This window comes from Bos grunniens, chromosome 27, assembly GCF_055505025.1.
Source record: "Bos grunniens cultivar Pamir isolate PY7600 chromosome 27, Bosgru_T2T1.0, whole genome shotgun sequence".
NCBI lineage: Eukaryota > Metazoa > Chordata > Mammalia > Artiodactyla > Bovidae > Bos > Bos grunniens.
The window spans coordinates 17754789-17773190 of record NC_141191.1 but is presented as its reverse complement, the minus strand read 5'-3'; the positions used below and the strand labels follow the sequence as shown (position 1 = coordinate 17773190).

General features: G+C 37.8%; 1 protein-coding gene across 2 annotated transcripts in view; it reads right to left on the bottom strand.

Moving 5' to 3' along the window:
• TLR3 (toll like receptor 3) overlaps positions 1–18402 on the bottom strand; it is a 189350-nt gene that overhangs the window by 119164 nt on the left and 51784 nt on the right. For both annotated transcript variants that reach the window (XM_086380120.1, XM_086380122.1), the window contains exon 2: positions 14172–14232. The gene's annotated coding sequence lies outside the window, so the exon portion shown is untranslated. The remainder of the gene's footprint in view (positions 1–14171; positions 14233–18402) is intronic.

Here is an 18402-nt window from a genome sequence, read left to right as displayed (position 1 = left end):
GTCTTGATATAGTTGCCCTTTTCCCTGCTCAAAATCACTGTTCCCTTTGTGTGTGTGTGTGGTAAACTATAAATAATACTATATTTACCATTTTAGCGATTTTTAAATATATAGTTCTTCAGCGGCATTAAGAACATTCACATTATTGTGCAAACCATCACCGCCATCCATCTCCAGCTCTCTTTCCTCTTCCAAAACTGAGAGTCTGCCCCCAACAAAATATTAACTCTTCTTCCCTACCCCACCCCCAGAATCACCATTCTATTGTCTGTCTCTGTGAATGCAACTAGTCTAGATATCTCATATAATCATACAATATTCATCCCTTGCGACTGACTTCTTTCACTCAGCACAGTGTCTTCAAGGCTCATCCGCCTTGTGGCGTACATCAGAATCTCCTTTTTAAGTCTGAATGATATTCTATTGTACGAATACACTATACTTTCCTTACCTAGTCATGGACATTTGGGTTGCTTCCACATTTTGGCTATTATGTATACTGATCCTATGAACACAGGTCTACAATCTGAGTCCTCATTAATAAAACAAAAATTTTGGAAATCTGCCACTGCTCTGAGGAATAACTGACACCGATTGCTTGGCGTTTGTGAAAAGGAAATTCCGTAGAACTTCCTGAGTGGATATTTTACATTATGTCCAACCTTTGCCCCTTAAGGATACATGACTTGATTCTAAAACAGTAGCAACTTCACAGTTCTTTCATAGATGTATATTTTCTTGTAATAAAGATTTTAATCATTATCCTTCTGTACACTCAGGATAATCTTCTAAGACAATTGAAATGTTCTAGTTCACTTTGATGCTTAAGGATTTCTGGTATAAACGAGAGTAAAGAAATTAACTTGGTATCAAATTTAATATAAAGTATGAAAATAGGTTTGTTTAAAATGGCTTCTTAGATAAAATTCTGGGAGGTATTTTCACTTAATTTTTTTGTTGCCTGCTGCAAAAGAGAAATACTAGAATAGACAGAATCTTCAACTCATAACATTTGAGATCTGAAGGAATTTTGGAGACAGTCTATCTCAATTCCCTTATTTCATAGTTGACCAAACCCAGAGAGCTTATGTGATTCCTTTTTTCACTCTGTTCTTTTATTCATCATTCATTCAATATTTGAGAGTCAACTATATATGATGCACTGTCTCTAAGACCATAAAACATACCAAAGTGCTTATAGTTTTGTTCCTATCCTTAAAGAGTCTTACCTCTAGCAGGACAGACATGCTAGGCATTGAAGTTCAACAAATACAGAGTCACTATTATGTCCAGTGTGCCCTGTACTGAAGAAGATATAACAATGCAGAGCCAGAGTCAGTGAGCGTGGAAGCCAACAGTGAGACAAGGTACACAAACTCTGGACTGTTAGAAAGGGCCAGGTGAGGCCTTGGGGCACATGAGGACTTGAAGGAGGTGGGAATACACTAGGGGAAAATAAGTGACCTTAAAAAAAAAGTTTTTTATTTATTATTATTATTTTTAATTGGAGTATAATTGCTTTACAATGTTGTATTAGTTTTCTGCTGTACAACTTGAGTCAGCTATATGCAAGGATATATCTGATACAATGGAGATGAACTTGGGCAAACTTTGGGAGATGGTAAGGAACAGGGAGGCTTGGCACGCTGCTGTGCATGGGGTCGCAGAGTGGGACACGACTGGGTGACTGAACAGCAGCAACAATAGATACAGCCCCTCCTTCTTGGACTTCCTTCCCAGCTCAGTCCCCTATTCTGCCCTCTAGGTCATCACAGAGCCCTGAGCTGAGCTCCCTGGGCTAGACGGCGGCTTCCCGCCAGTTATTTTACATGATAGTTGTATACACATCAATGCCACTCTCAGTTCATCCCACCCTCTCCTTCCCCACCACCCCCATGTTCACAAGTCTGCCCCCCCCCCCGCATCTGCATCACTATTTCTGCCCTGCAAACAGGCTCATCAGTACCATTTCTGAGAGAGTTAGTATCCATCACAGACTTCAGAGGATGTGGATGAGCTGGATAGGCAGAGATGAGAAAGCTGAGGACGTGATCAGGACAGGAAGTCAGGAAACAGGGAGGCTTCTGGGGCCGGGGACGGGCAGACTCAGGAAGGGAGCGTATGTGGAGGAGTCTCTTTGCTGGACTCTCTCCTTAGGCTGCAGAGCTAGAAGGATCAGGTCTAATCCTGCCTCACCCTCGGGATCCTTATTTAGAACCATCAAATGTTAATGGTTCCTGCCACACTGGGTGGTTGTGGAGATCAAAGGAGACAAGGAGGCAGGCTCTGTGGAGGGCTTCATGGTGCCTGGAACACAGGGACACTCTGTAAACTCGAGCCACGGTGATGACTTTTGGACTGCAAAGAGCATTTCAATGTCAGTTGAAGTAAAGTGAATTGAATACACTGAATCCAAAAGAAAATGGATAGCCATTAGTGGATTTTGTATAAATGAATGCTATACTAATAAACACATTGTTAAAAAAAATTAATCTGCCAGGGTTAGGGGTGGAAAAGAAGGAAAGCAGGAGGTAGAATGTGTGTTAGGCAGTAATTGTGATAGCCCAGGTGACAAGTGAGTAATGAAAACTTCAGTATATCTCATGGAAAGGCAGTAAAGCATAGGAAACGTGTTCTCTCCCAGTTTGGGGAGCCAGAAGTCCAAAGTCAAGGTGTCAGTAGGGCACACTCCCTCTGGAAGGTATAGGGGAGAATCAGCTCCTTCCTCCTCCAGCTCCTGGTGACTGCCACCATTCCTTGGTTGGTGACTGCATCACTCTAACCTCTGCCTTCATTTTCATCACCTTCTCCTTTCTGTGTCTTTTTCAAAACTCCCTCTGCCTCTCTCGTAAGGATACATACAATTGCATTGGGATCCACCCAGAGAATCACATCTGCAAATGCTCTTTTTCCAAATAAATTAACAGTTGCAGATTCTGGGACTCTGTACAAAGACTTATCTTTGCAAGTCACTGACACTCAGCAAAACATTTTACAGAGTAAGATTAACACAATAAGAATTCAGAATTAAGAAATCTGGACAAACAACACGTTGGATGCTGGAGGACAAAAAAATCTAGAATGGTAGGTTTCGTAAAATTTGTGCTTATCAAAATTATAGTGAAAACTTACAACAATGCAAAGTCTGTGTGTATGTGTATGTGTGTATATATATATATATATATATATATATATATAGTGTGTGATTTAACCATGATAATTCAGTAAAACAAAAAACAAAAAAGTAACTCTTTCTACCCAACTGTTGTTTATCCTTATGGATAAAATTTTTGAGGGAAAAAAATCACAGATACATAGTGGATTATTTGTTATTAAGGTCAGTAATCACATCTTATTGGTAACTCTGTAGAAGGTGAAAATGATGCTAGCAACAATAATAAAAATACCCGAAGAATGTTTTCCTAAATTAGAAGGATCTTGCCACTCCTCAGGCTTTCCAAAACTTGTTAGGTTACAGTTCCCTGTGTTAAGAATGCTAACCTGTTTTACTTAGGTTATAGTAGCTCATTTTGCTAAAACATCAAAAATAACATTTTGTCAAATCACTTGCAAGAAAAATATTTTTGAACAAACCACAATGTTTCTAGTCCATAAATGTGCACACCGCCTGGCATGAGTTTACAGTGTCAAACTCTTAAATAGCAAAACTCACAGTCTAGGATGGCCCCTAAGTTGTGATTTCCCCTTCCTGAAACCAGACTGTGGCTGTTCATTAAGCAGTAGTTTTCAGCTCTTCAAACAATCAAATCTTTATAACAGCCTCAGAACTGTGTGAAAGAGGGAAGTGTGTTTCTTCCAATACTGTGATTTGGTTTGCTCAAAGACTTCCTCAGTACACACAGCACCTTTTCTTCCCAGCCCATACAGCGTTCTACTAGCAGAAAGAAATGTTTTTGTGTTTTCTTTTTTATCATTTGAACTGTGAGTCTTTAAGCACGGGAGTACACCCACGCTCTCACTCCACAATCTCACTTTGTTCCATGGACTATCTCCTTGCTCCGCTAATGCCGTTTACTGTTCCCACTGCATGGCTAGCCAGTCTTTGCTAAAGTGACCCAGGGTACCTACAAACCCTGGGAGGTACAAAACCTTGGGAGCTCGCACCTCCCAAGCAGTTCTTTCTGTCTTGAGACTGGCTGGAAGGTTCTTCCTCTATCCTCGGTTGTTCTTGAGTTGAAATCTGTTTCTCTGCAGTTTTCAACCCTTTGGTCTAAGTTATACCATAAGGGGCACACTGAACAATATGCACCTCCCATCAAACCACAGTTCATTGGATGCTTGAAGCTGGTGACAATGTCCCTTCCTGGCATGCTGAGTTTGTTCCAGGCTAAGTGACCCAGATTGCGCTGAGCATCCTTTATGCCTCATGAGTCCCAGTCCTCTCATCATGATGTTTCCTTTCCTTGTTACAGGTTCTAAGTCCCTTTGAGTGTGTGCTTCCCTGCACCGAATCCCACGTCCCAGATTTGGCCTGAGCAGTGGCTGGTGGGGCAGAACCAGACGGCACCACATTAATAGTATACATCTCTCAGTACAGCCTAAAATACCCTACCTTTTTGCTGTCCACCTCATTTTCTCTTTCAAAAGAGTTTCTAGCAGGGGTTTAAAACTCTTTAGGCATAGTCAGGGAGCAAATCATCAGTCAGCCTAAATGCTTTCTCAGTTCATAATTTTCCATCTTTGCCTATGGACTTGCTGGGTCCACTTGTAACACATTGCATTTGCTTGAAAACACTTGTGTTTACCAGCTTGTCAGATGGTTTACCAAGGACAACAGTTACTTATAAGAAAAGGAATGTTAAGTGCCATGGATTGACTCAGAACTTTTAAATAGGAATGCTAAGTTGAGAGAGCCGCCCTTTTGTCCTTTTATGTTAAAATAAAAAGTCTTATCTGACATCAACTGTAGCAATATTTTCTTAGATCAGTCTCCCAAGGTAAAAGAAATAAAAGGAAAAATAAACAAATGGTACCCAATCAAACTTAAATCTTTTGCAAAGAAAAGGAAACTATCACCAAAATGAAAAGACAGCCTATGAATTTGGAGAAAATATTTGCAAATGATGCAACAACAAGGGGTTAATTTCAAAAATATACAAACAACTTATATAACTCAATATCAAAAAAAAAAAAAAAAAGCAACCCAATCCAAACCATGGGCAGAAGGCCTAAATAGACATTTCTCCAAAAAATACATACAGATACCCAAGAGGCACATGAAAAGATGCTCAACATCACGAATTATTAGAGAAATGCAAATCAAAACCCCCTCACATTGGTCGGAATGGCCATCATCAAAATGTCTACAAATAGTAAAGGCTGGAGAGGGTGTAGAGAAAAGGGAACCCTTCTATACTGTTGGTGGGAATGTAAATTAGACCGCCATGGGAAACAGTATGGAACTTCCTTAAAAAACAAAAATAAACCAACCATATGACCCAGCAATCCCACTCCTAGACATATATTCATAAAGAGGAAAACTCTAATTTGAAAAGATACACACACCCCAATGTTCACAGCAGCAATATTTACAATAGGTAAGATATGGAAGCAACCTAAATTTACATTGACAAATGAATGGATAAAGAAGATGTGGGATACATATACAATGGAATAGTACTCAGCCATAAAAAAGAATAAAATCATGCCATTTGCAGGAACATGGATATACCTAGAGATGATCATACTAAATGAAGTAAGTCAGACAGAGAAAGACAAATATCATATGATGTAATTAGTGTGGAATCTGAAAAATAACACTAGTGAATTTATTTACAAAACAGAAACAGGATCACAGACATAGGAAACAAACTTATGGCTACAAAAGGGGAGAGTAGGAGGGATAAATTAGGAGTATGGGATGAACAGATATATAAAATAGATGATAAATAACAAGGATTTACTGTATAGTACAGGGAACTATCAGGCTTCCCTGGTGGCTCAGTAGTAAAGAATCCTCCTGCTAATGCAGGAGATGTGGGTTTGATCCCTGGGTGGGGAAGATCTCTGGAGGAGGAAATGGAAACGGACTTCAGTATTATTCCCTGGAAAATCCCATAGACAGAGGAGCCTAGTGGGTTACAGTCCATGGGGTCATAAAGAGTTGGACAGAACTGAGTGACTGAACACACATGCCCATAATGGTAAAGAAGATGAAAAATATATATACAGATGAATCACTTTGCTGCACAGCTGAAACTAACGCAATATTGTAAATCAACTATACTGCAATTAAAAAATACAAAGTTTTAAGGTTAAGCATCTTTATGGAAACTTATATGAATAAGGCCAAATTATTTTCCTCCAAAAAAGATATCCCCGAAAAGTGTAATGGAAAATGGAGTGGGTGTGTGTGAAGCACGATTTGGCACTCACCACCCTACCCTTTTTTTTCTCTACAGAGATGCCAAGGATATTCTAGAGAAATTCTAAACAAAGAGCCAAGTGTTCAAGTTCATGCCTACATTATTCCACGTTTTATCCTTTCCTAAAAATTTTGAAGCGCGTGATGAGAAGTGATAAAAATAACCGGTTAGTTCTTTTTTGAGTTTATATATGGTAACGTAGATGGTAGGCCTAAAGAACTTGAAAAGTAAACTATGAAATGCTAGCCTTTTGAAGTGTATTTGGCAATGAAGATAATCTCATAAGCTGAATGGGATCCATGAGACTAGAAGGGATCTGGGGTAAGATTTGGCCCCTGAACCTCAGTGGGTGGCCATAGAACACTCCAGTACTCTGAACTAAGCCTTCATTATGGTCTTGACCACTCTGAAAGGCTTGCATAAGGCAAAGCAGCAAGTGCCCCAGGGGGCTGCGTCTTATTTCGGAGGCAGGAACCTGAAAGGCAGGAGTGGACTTTGGCCTCGCTCTCAGATTATGTAATTCACACAAGAGCATCTTACACATCCGCAGCATGCCATCAGAAGGCCACGAACAAGAACTATGAATCTTTACTTCTAGCTCAAGTCTTGAGAGCTTTAAGGAGAAACCTGTGAACTGGTTCCAGTGATTGCGATGTTCAGTTTTACTAACTGGTACCATCGTTTCTAGCAACATTACTGAACATTTTGGTTTTTCTTTTTCTTCCTATTGATATCATTCCCAAGATAACTGTAGGACAGGTGTGGAAGAGCTGATGCACAGGTTGAGATCAGATGGTGGATATGATATATGAATTTATTCAGTGCTACTAGGTTAGTTGCTGGCTTTTCTGTAGGGGAATCAGTAGCATGACTATAGCTTTATTACATAATTATTGACTTCCCAGATGGCTCAGATGGTAAAGAACTGACCTGCAATGTGGGAGACCTGGGTTCGCTAGGTGGGTCAAGAAGCTTCCCTGGAGAAGGGAATGGCAACCCACTCCAATATTCTTGCCTGGAAAATTCCATGGACAGAGGAGCCTGGTGGGCTACAGTCCATGGAGTTGACCCGAAGTCACTTGACTGAGTGACTAACATAAGTACAAGTACAATTGTACATATAACTGTATATATATTTATTTATTGTTAATTTTTAATATATATGTATAATGTATAATTATTTCTCCCAAAGACTGAGAAAAGATTGTGTAGACAACATAAAAATACTAAAGAAACTCTCCATTATATGAGCATTCCAGGAATACACTGACTTCAAAAAAGACTAAATTTTAGAAACTTATGAGTCGGGAGTATGTTTAGAACGAAAGAATGTTGAGAGATAACAGAGGAAGCAGGTCATCTTGTGAAGAGGTAACAATCTATATGATGACTCATCTACAAAATACCTGCCCATCTCATGACCCGAAACCCAGAAAAAAGAGTGACTTCATCCCCCAGTGAAAATATATCTTCTTTCTCAGGAACCTCAGTGATGGTCTGGATTCCCTTTGTTCAGATCTTATTGATCCTTTCTATTTTTTGAGCCTTTATTTTGAACTTTTAACAAAAGACAGATGACTATTGTTTTACTAAAAATAATATATATTCATATTAAAAATCAAGCAGTACAGAAGTGTATAAAGAATGCAAAATGTCACCCGAAGTCCCGTCAGCTTGATATATAATCATCATTAGTGTTACTATTAATATTTATCTCTCTATAAGGACATCCAGATAGAAAAGATAAATGGGAACAATTTCCATATACAGGAGCTACAAACATGTCAAATTAGTTTTTACAGTCAGGTTTACTGAGGAATAATTACATTCAATAAAATTCACTCTTTTTAAATGTACAATTTTATGAGTTCTGGCAAATTCAGTCCTGTAAGCTGCACCACAATCAAAATATAGAATACCACAGTCACCCCATAAATTCCCTCATGCCTCTTTCTAGTCAATCACCTTCTCCCTCCCCCAGATCCTGGAAAAGCTAATCTGATTTCTGACACTACAGTTTTGCTTTTCCAGGAAGTCTTTTAAATGGGATCACACAGTATGCAGTTTTCTGTGTCTGATTTCTTTCACTTAGCATAGTGCTTCTGACATTCTACCTCAAGACTGATGAATAATAGCTTGTATCTTAATTTTTATTGCTGAATTGTATCAGTGTAGCACATTTTGTTTATCTGTTCAAACTCAAAGGTCCAGTCAAAGGACATTTGAGTTTGGGCTACTATAAATACAGCTTCTTTGAACATTTGTACTCAGGACTTTGGTTAAATATTTTAATTTCTCTTGGGCAAAAACCTAGAAGTGGAATTGCTCTTGTCAGTAGATGTTCAATGCCATGAGAAACTGGCAAACTGTTTCCCAAAGCGGCTGAACCATTTTGCAATCTCACTAGCAATGTACGAGTGCTGAAGTTCCCTGCATTCCCATCAGCACTGGTACTGTGAAGCTGTAAAGTAATTTGAGCCATCTAATGGGTGTATACTCGTATCTCCTGATGGCTTTAATTTGCATTTTCCTGATGACTTACATTAGGCATGCTTCATTTATTATGAATATGCCTTTTTTGGTGAAGAATCTATTCAAAGCTTTTATCCATTTTTCAAATTGAGTTTTCTTGGTTTTTTTTTTTACTTGTTTTCTTAGTGAATTCTGAAAGTTCTTTATAATATATATATATATATATATTAAAGAATTTTTGTTGAGATTGCATTCAATCTCCAGATGAGTTTGGGAAGATCTGATATCTTAACAATATTGAGTCTTGTTATCCATGAATATAGTCATTTCTGGTAGATTACTCTGGAATTTTTATGCACGCAATCGTATTTGTCTTTGAATAAAGACAGTTTTTTCTTCCTTTGCAATCAGTATGATTTTCATTTCTTTTTCACCAGTTTAACTTTCAAAAGGTACTAAAAGTTACTTTGCACTAGTGGAAGCAAGAAATTACATAAAGCTGAATGAATTGTAGAAATGCAGGTAAATATTTCTTTGTCACATGAAATATTATTGTATAAAAGATCACATCAAGATGAAAAAATATTTTGAAAATCATTAAGCAATTAGGTTCATTTAGTTTTTCATACTTTTGTTTTAAATTTAGATATTATCGATGAACTCAATCATGTGAAAGACTAAGGAAATTAACAATTTCATACCTTCTTCTTTTGCTTTTCTTACATGCTGCTCTTTGGTTATATTATTATATTCATTTTGCAAATATTTAATACACATTAAATTCTGTAATAACCAAAATTGTCACAATAATTTAAGCTTAGTGTTATTGTAAGAAAAAAATTCAACCTCACACCCATCCTCTCATAATTGTTTTTCTATTCCTGACATTTTCGCTTTGATTAATAACATATTTTGTCAGATATCATAGTCAAAAGTCATTGGCACTTTTTTTCAAGAAGAATTCATTTGTTCCATATTCCCTGAATTCTGAAGAGGTCTGTGACTTGCCCAAATTTCTCATCACTTGTAGATAACTTCCTTTTTTCCTATCTGGATGTCTAAAAATTCTTTTTTTTTTTTTTAAAGGTTTGATGTTAAATCATTTTAAAAGAATGTATTTTGGTATGAGTTGTTATATATGCATTTTCCCAGGAACAGAGTTTCTGTCCCTAATTTCAGAGAATTTTCTAGACAATGGCGATCAGCGTAAAGAGTACTGGTACAGCATTCTTAGAGAAAGAATTGTTGAGGGACTTCCCTGGTGGTCCAGTGGCTAGCACTTTGACTTACAATGCGTGGAGAGCAAGTTTGATCCCTGACTGGGAAGCTCAGAGCGCATATGTGTCTTAACCAGAAAACCAAAACATAAAAGCATTTTTGTGGTGGTGTAACAAACTCTAGAAAGGAAAAACAAAAACAAACAAACAAACAAAAAACATAAAAGAAAGAAATGTTGGGTGCTATGATAGCCTCTTTCTTCCAAAATATTGGAAACATGTTATGGAAAAACCCAAACGAACCTTTTGGCCAACCCAATACTCTTTCTTCTGATCACCGTTGCCTAGTCTGCAAACCTATTATCTTCTTTCCATTTGCTTTTAATCTCTTTTCCTGCACTTCTGTGCTCATTATCTGTTTATTGCTGTCTCTAACGCACTGTTCTGTAGAAGGCTATTATTTGGTTTCTCAATTTCCTTAACTTGCAATATCCCTTTTTATATCATAGTTTTGTTATATGACCATCTAAACTTTGTTTTGGAGAAGGCAACGGCACCCCACTCCAGTACTCTTGCCTGGAAAATCCCATGGGCGGAGAAGCCTGGTAGGCTGCAGTCCATGGGGTTGCTAGGAGTCGGACATGACTGAGTGACTTCACTTTCACTTTTCACTTTCATGCATTGGAGAAGGAAATGGCAACCCACTCCAGTATTCTTGCCTGGAGAATCCCAGGGACGGGGGAGCCTAGTGGGCTGCCGTCTATGGGGTCGCACAGAGTCGGACACGACTGAAGCGACTTAGTAGCAGCAGCAGCAAACTTTGTTTTACTGAAGTTATGTTAGATCCTTCTACAGTGCTAAGAATTTGAAAGGGATCTTATGTGTAACATTTAAATTTTACTAGTTTCTAAATTCAGACATGTACTCACTGATTCCTTGTTTGCTTTCCTTTCCCATTCATTATCTTTCTTCTCTTTTTTTCTTCTTTCCTTTTCTTTCCCATCTTTTATCTCTTAACCCCCTCCTCTGTCTCCTCCTTGTTCTCAGTGCTGTGTTTATACAGCTATCATCCCAATTCTCACGATGCTTATGCTGACCATAGGCAATACTTTCCAGATTCCAAACCAGTTACCTCTTATCAGCCCTTGTCTCCAAAGTCTATTTTCCTCTAGGCTATCAGCTGAAATTGGCAATTGTGTTCTATTTAGTTTCCTGTAGTTTGAGAGTCTGGCAAGAAGAGAAAGTGCCAAGTGGCCCTAAGCACAACGTTTTTTAGAAAACATCAATGAGAAATTTGCATTTATCCTTGTTGTTTATAAATAACAAATTGCTATTTTTGTAGAAGGTTTGTTTTCAGAGTCTAGAGTTCTTTGTGTAAAAATATGTTTTCAAGACATTCTTTGCCTTTAAGGACAGCTGCCACAATAATCACACAATGTTCTTTTCCTCAAGACACCATTCATTACTTTATTCTTGTTATAATATGATAGATCAGTTTTGACAGGGCATAATATTCCTCGTTTTATTTTAATAAGATTGCTTTTCTCGAGAAATCAATGCAATTATAGACCAATTCAAATGCATTTGAAAACCATATCAAACTTCACATGCTCTCCAACTACGCAGAGTCAGCATACTCCATGTTTGATTTGAAGATTCCAAATACAACTGGCTCCTAAAATCATTAAGTGCAACTGGGTTCACTAAACAATAAGATGTCTGATTCTAGAGGGGTTGAATCTGAAAAATCAAGATATAGATGGCAATGTGGTAGAGTGGGGAGGTAGCAGGCATAGGGGAAACTGCACAAAAATTAGAACTGAACAGGACTGATCTTGAGTCTGAACTTGGCCAAATCTTAGCTACTGAATCATGTGCAATTGACATATCTTGCCAAGTCTCGAGTTTTCAGTCTGTAAAATGGGAACATGTCCAGTTTTAGCTTATTCTTTCTTTCAGTCACACAGCTGGTATACACTGAAAGCCTACTACATGCCACAGTACATCTAGACACCAGGGTAAAGCAGGAAATGAGACAGCTACCTGAACATCCTCCATTTATGGTACTTACTTTCTTGTGTTGGTGCTAGGTATTTTAACCAAGATCAATATAAATGAATAATTTCAGATGGTTGTAAGTACTCATGAAGAAAACAAAAAGAAATTGGAGAGTTGGTATTAAAGTAGCTGCTTTAGTTGTAGAAAGACCTGACACAGACATGAACTTGGCCTGGTCAAGGGACAGAAACACGGATGCTGCTGCAGTGGCTTAAATGAGTGGAGGGTGGGGCAAGAGAAGATGTTAAGGAAGGAAGCAGAGGCTAGACTGTGCGGACTAAGAAGCTGGAATTTCATTCCATTACAGTGGGGTCTTCATTGGGGAGCAATAGAATCAGATTTGAGCTCTAGATTGCTTTGGCTGCTGGGTGGAAAATGTACTGCAAAAGGGAAAGAGTATTGGCAAAAATACCCGCTAGGAGGTGGGTGCCATGATGCTGGAGAGACCAAAATGGCCTAAGTTAAAATCTTGACACTGGAGTGATGGGAAGTAGTTATATTCAGCAAGTAGTTAGAGATGAAATCGATAAAACTGGCTGAGGGCTTGGATGTGGGGATGAGAAAAAGGGCAGCAACCAGGTATGGCTCTTGGATTTTTGGCCTAAGAAATTGGGTAGAGGAGGTGTTATTTACCAGGAAGGGAATAAAGGAGGAAGGGACAAGGTGGGATGGGAAGAGAATGGGCTTGGAGCAAATGCTTTGCTTTTAGGTTTCATCACAAAATGTTATAGTGATCTTCACATATGGATTTCCTGAAAATTTTATAGCTTTTCAAATTATATTAATAGTTTTTTTTTACATCCCCACTTTGACAATCACTCAAGTAGAGCAAATATTATTTTTTATTATTTATCTGATATACATACATGTTCATATCTTTCTTTTTGGGAGAATCATTTGGCTTTTCTACATATAAAATAATATCACCAGGAATAAGAGGAAGTTTGATCTTTTTCTTTGCAATGGTTATGCAGTCACATTATAACTTAATGATATATACTGAAACCTTCAAGGTTGTAATAGAAGTAGGAAATATTCCTGTCTAGTTCTTTATTTTAGTTAAAAATATTTTAATATCATGCCTTTTTGGATAATATGTATTTTTGATTTTTGGTAAAGAGTTGCTGTATTTGGTTGTCTCCATTTATTTCTATTTTTAATGAGTATTGACTGTTGAATTCTACCTTTTCAATGATTATCTGATTTTAAAAATTCTATGATTTTTAGGAGAGAGAGTTGTACTTTTAAAATTATCAAATCAAATATATGTGATGCTGGCTCCTGGGTTACACTACTAGAGAGTTTAATATGGTTTGTAAATGCATTTGAATTGTTATATAACTGAAGTAATTTCCTTAAAAAGCAACTTATTAAACAAATCTCTCTTTTATGCTTATCTTGGCTCTTTTATAAAAAATAAATTTTAAGTTTTTAAAAAACCAGCCTTTAATTTTATAGCTAATGGTTTAACAGATTGCAAATTGTAATAATAGGTTTTATCTTTCTGGCTCTTTTGTGGATAGTTATATATATGACATTACTATGGCTGCTGTTTATTTGTGCCCCCGGGAGACCATTTTTAAAGGAAATGTAATTATGTTTTTATCCTTCATGATCCAGAGGTTATTACAAAAAAAATTATTCTTTTCTTGAAGCAGATCTTTGACTTATGGTCTCATCATCCAAGAGAAACTGCATTTCAAAACTGAAAACAATCCTAAAACAAAATCATGACTATAAAGTATTAATCGACTTAAAAGATACCATGTTATTTTAATGTCATCAGCACCTTCTCTGATTCTTAAAGTCTGGTTTTAGAGAGACATGAAGAGTTTGATAACACTCTAGTCTACCTAGTACAAACGTATGTCTATTGTTCCAGCATCCCAACTGGTTTAGCATTTGTCCTGGAATTTTCATTTCAACAGAATTGTTATTTTTGTTGTTGTTGTTAACATCCCAGTGCATTAGTATTTGCATTGCAACAACATTTGTTATTAGCATTTTCATTTAAATAAGCCCATAGTATAATACTTACTATTATATTCTGTATTCTTCCAGGTTTGGCCGTGGTCTGGTCTGTTCACGTGTAAGATATACTAACAGAAAAAGAGGATTTATTTAGAATGGGACTAAACCTGAAAGCAGACCACTGACAACCTTTCTGTCTTTCAGAAAAACTCTTCGCCATATTAAAATCAATCCCTTTCAAATACAGAATGAAGGGCATTCCATGATGAAATGCATGGGGTACATAAGCAGCCGGGGGGAGATAATGCCTTCTAGTCTCAGTGGAAGTATGAAGTAGGAAACCCCCTTTTGTTATGGCATTCAACCAGTAAAACTCAAAGTCTAAAATGCATGAAATATTTAAACCTTAAAATAAAAGTTATTGCAATTCTTCTACGATTCTGTTACACATAAGTACTTTAGACTCAGACCAAAAGGCGTATGGAGAAGAGGGACAAATATAGAGAACGTTTCTCATGAAGAAAACCTGAGAATATGAATGAACATCAGAGGGTGGGTTGCAGTTTTTCAAGTACATAAGTTCCATATTATACCATACTATGAAACTTTTATAAACAACTAGATTTGTATATATTGAGGTAAGAAAAAGAAAATCTTGCAAGTTATGTTATTAAATGGGAAAAAAAAAAGCAAGGCAGCAAAAAGCAATATAGATTCTAGAATGATATTTATGATGAACAAAGCAACAACTGTATACATGTGTCAGTGTGTACACGTGATATGTATGTGTAAGCATCTCACAGATAAACTCCTGGAAGCAGCCAGGCACAACTGTTCACAGCGTTGACCTTTAGAGAGAGAAATGAGTGGAAGGCGGAAGCCAAGGGGTTGACGTCTATATTTACTCTTTCTGTAGCTATGTTGTTTGAGATATTAACAGAGAAAATAGAATCACATCTATTGTGTATGATCTTTAAAAACTAAACACAGAATAAAGAAAAGCCACTCTGTGTGAACGTGCTAAGTTGCTTCAGTCACGTCTGACTCTGTTGTAGCCCGCCAGGCTCCTATGTCCATGGGATTCTCCAGGAAAGCATACTGGAGTGGGCTGTCATGCCCTTCTCCAGGGGATCTTCCCCACCCAGGAATTGAACCCACGTCTCTTATGTCTTCCGCATTGGCAGGTGGGTTCTTTACGCTAGCTCCACTTGGAAAGCTACTAACCGTGGTCATCAACCAATGTTCTTAACATGAAGTATCACTCAGGTTCAGCAACATGGATTGACCACAGAGGGACTTCCAAAGCCTCCAAAGACTCCAAGAGAGGTTTCTGTTTTGTTGTTGTTTTTTGTTTGTTTGGTTGGTTTTTATCTAGCAGAGTTTTAACCTCAGAGTTGGGTAGATTATAAAACAAGAGACTCAGCACTGACTTCTGGTGTGAGAACTTACAGGGCATCACCAGAACACTGCCTCCCTAGCACATTCTCTAAATCACCCCTACCTTTTATAATGAAATCTGATTCCATTCAACCAGATATTCAGTCATGAAAAAGATCCAGACGTTTAAAATACATGAATGTTCATTCGTGTGAAGTGTTACACTAAACACAATATTATTCTGTAACATGCAAAACACAAGTAGGGTAAAATGTGATAATAACTATCTAACTTTGGAATCAAATAAATGGCCTTGTCCCTGTATTCGTAGCAAGGTCATTCACACAATTATAGTCAAGGGCAACTAATGGAAGTTTGAGGTCAACAAGTAACTGAAAACAATTGTTAGAATACTGAAAGATATGCAAAACTCATTTATCCTTAGGTCCTTTATCTAAACTATCTAAAAATAGCAATAGGGAGTTGAAAGTATGTGGGGAGATGGTATTTGGGAATGATGTGGCCCTAAAGGTTATGCCTAACATTAGCAGGCTCCTGAAAATGCATTTTAACTATAATAAGCAATAGAAAATTAAAAATATAAATATGGAGAACAGAATATGAAGTCACTCAACATGCATTTATTGGGTTTTTACACTGTACCAGACCCTGTCCCAGGAGTTGAACGAAATAGTGGGAAAAACTGACCCAAATCCTTGTCCTCAGGAGGCTTATGTTCTAATGAACAGATTCTCCATAATTTTACCACTTAATACAGAACTAAAATTTATAGTTTGGGCTTTAGCTGTTTTTTCTTTTCTCTTTGCATTTATATATGTATTTCTTCACAAAAGTAAAACCATGATGTGAATATTTTATACTTATAATGTAGCTACAGTTTCCACATGATTAAATACTTTTCAATAGCATTATTTATCATCATGGTTATCTTTTGGCTCAGAAGTTAAAGCATCTGCCTGCAATGCAGGAGACCTGGGTTCAATCCCTGGGTCAGGAAGATCCCCTGGAGAAGGAAATGGCAACCCACTCCAGTACTCTTGCCTGGAAAATCCCATGGACAGAGAAGCCTGGTAGACTACAGTCCATGGGATCGCAAAGAGTCAGACACGACTGAGCGACTTCACTTTATCTTTTATTTGAAGAAAATATTATTAAAATAACTGTCACATTTAAATGATTCCTCAAGGAAACCCATTCTTTCAGGAACCAGAAAAAAAATACCCTTCATTTTATAGCTGGGAAATTTGCTAATATGCAGAGTCAAAAGCAGAAATGAAGCTCCATCTCCAAGTTCCTGAAACTGTCCATGAGACTTTATTCCGGGCCTGGTGACTCTGGCATGTACCCCAAGTTGTCTACTCAATATCCGATCTCCTTTCCTACTAAGAGAACCCCAGTTGCATTTGAAGAGAAAGCATGACCCGGTGAAAACTACATTTCCCAGCATCCACTGCAGCCAATTTGAGTCAATGAAATGGGAGCTGCCGCTACTGCCTGGGTTTCATGAATATGTGCCTTAGCTTCCTGTTTCTCCTTCTTGCTTTGATAGGTGAGGTTGCAGGAGCCATCCTGTATGAGCCAAGAACAAGGCCATAAAACTGAGGATGGCAAAACGCAAAAACAGAGGAGCCTGCAACAGTAATAATGTAGCAGATTCTTCATATGAATCTTGACTTGCCTACCTACTACTTTTGATAGAAAAAAAATAAACTCTTACTTTGTCTAAGCGGTAGCTTTTCAGGGTTGTTTTTTTTTAATCAACTGAGTGGCTATCCTAACTGAAAGCATATCCCAATGCAGTCTTTAGTAAATCAAAAAGTTAGAAAAACAGCATTTTTATCAATTATTTATATCAGCTTTGTTCTTTAGATTTTGCTGCTCAGAATAGAAAACTGCCTGCCTAGCACTGTCTCGGCATCTTTGCCGTGGTCCCCATCCTTCCCCCAAATCCTTGTCCACTGTGTTTTCTAAATCTCATTCACCTCCAGAGGCAAATTCTTTCCCAACCTCCTGAGCATTCAGAACCTTGTGGTGATTGTGTATTTATGTTATGCTTCAGAAAGTCACCATTGTTTCGCCTCTGGATTTAACTCCAGGAGACTCTGTTTGTCTTCATCACTGTGTACTCATAGCAGAACATTCTGACCTATCTATAATGAACATCAATCTGACAAGTTGTCCAACCATTGCCCAAGACAAGGGATCTGGCATACTGGTTCAGAAGCAATACTTTTTGGTGGGAATCGGATACCATGTGACATCCTCCTGATCATGGAGACAGTTTCCTTGCCTCAGAATTTTGCCCCATACTTTTGGTTTTTCCTTTCTTCCACTAATCAGGCTCTATAGAAAGGGGTCAAGGGGAAAAAGTTACAAGAGGAGATAGAACAAAAAAGATGGTTGGTCCTTAGCCAACAATCGAGATCTTAAATTGTGGTGAGGTAATTTATTGAAATATTAAAAGCGTCTGTGTTCTTTGTTTTTTATCTCCACGCGCCTCCCCTCAATACGAATCTCTTTTTTCTGAGATTTGAAAGTTTTGCTCTGTAGAAAGTGGAAGCATTTTATTTCTGCTCTATTACTCCATGCTACTCTCTTCTCTGCCACTTTGCTGCTTCCTGTTGAACAAATAAAGACACCAGCATCTTTGCAAGGCGAGGATGGGGCTCAATGAAAAAAAAAAACTCTCAAAATGACTAAGGTTTTAATTCTTGCCAGACCAGTGGTTGAAATCAAATATAAGTTGACTTAAACCAAACATTCCTGTCGTGGTCTGGGCGCGGGTTGGAAAAGAATTTCCGGACATGAGACAGAATGAGAGGGAAATAAAGCTTATTCAAGTGGGAGATGCTGTTAGAACAGCAGGCCAGCTCAAGGGAGAACCGACATTAAACAGGGGT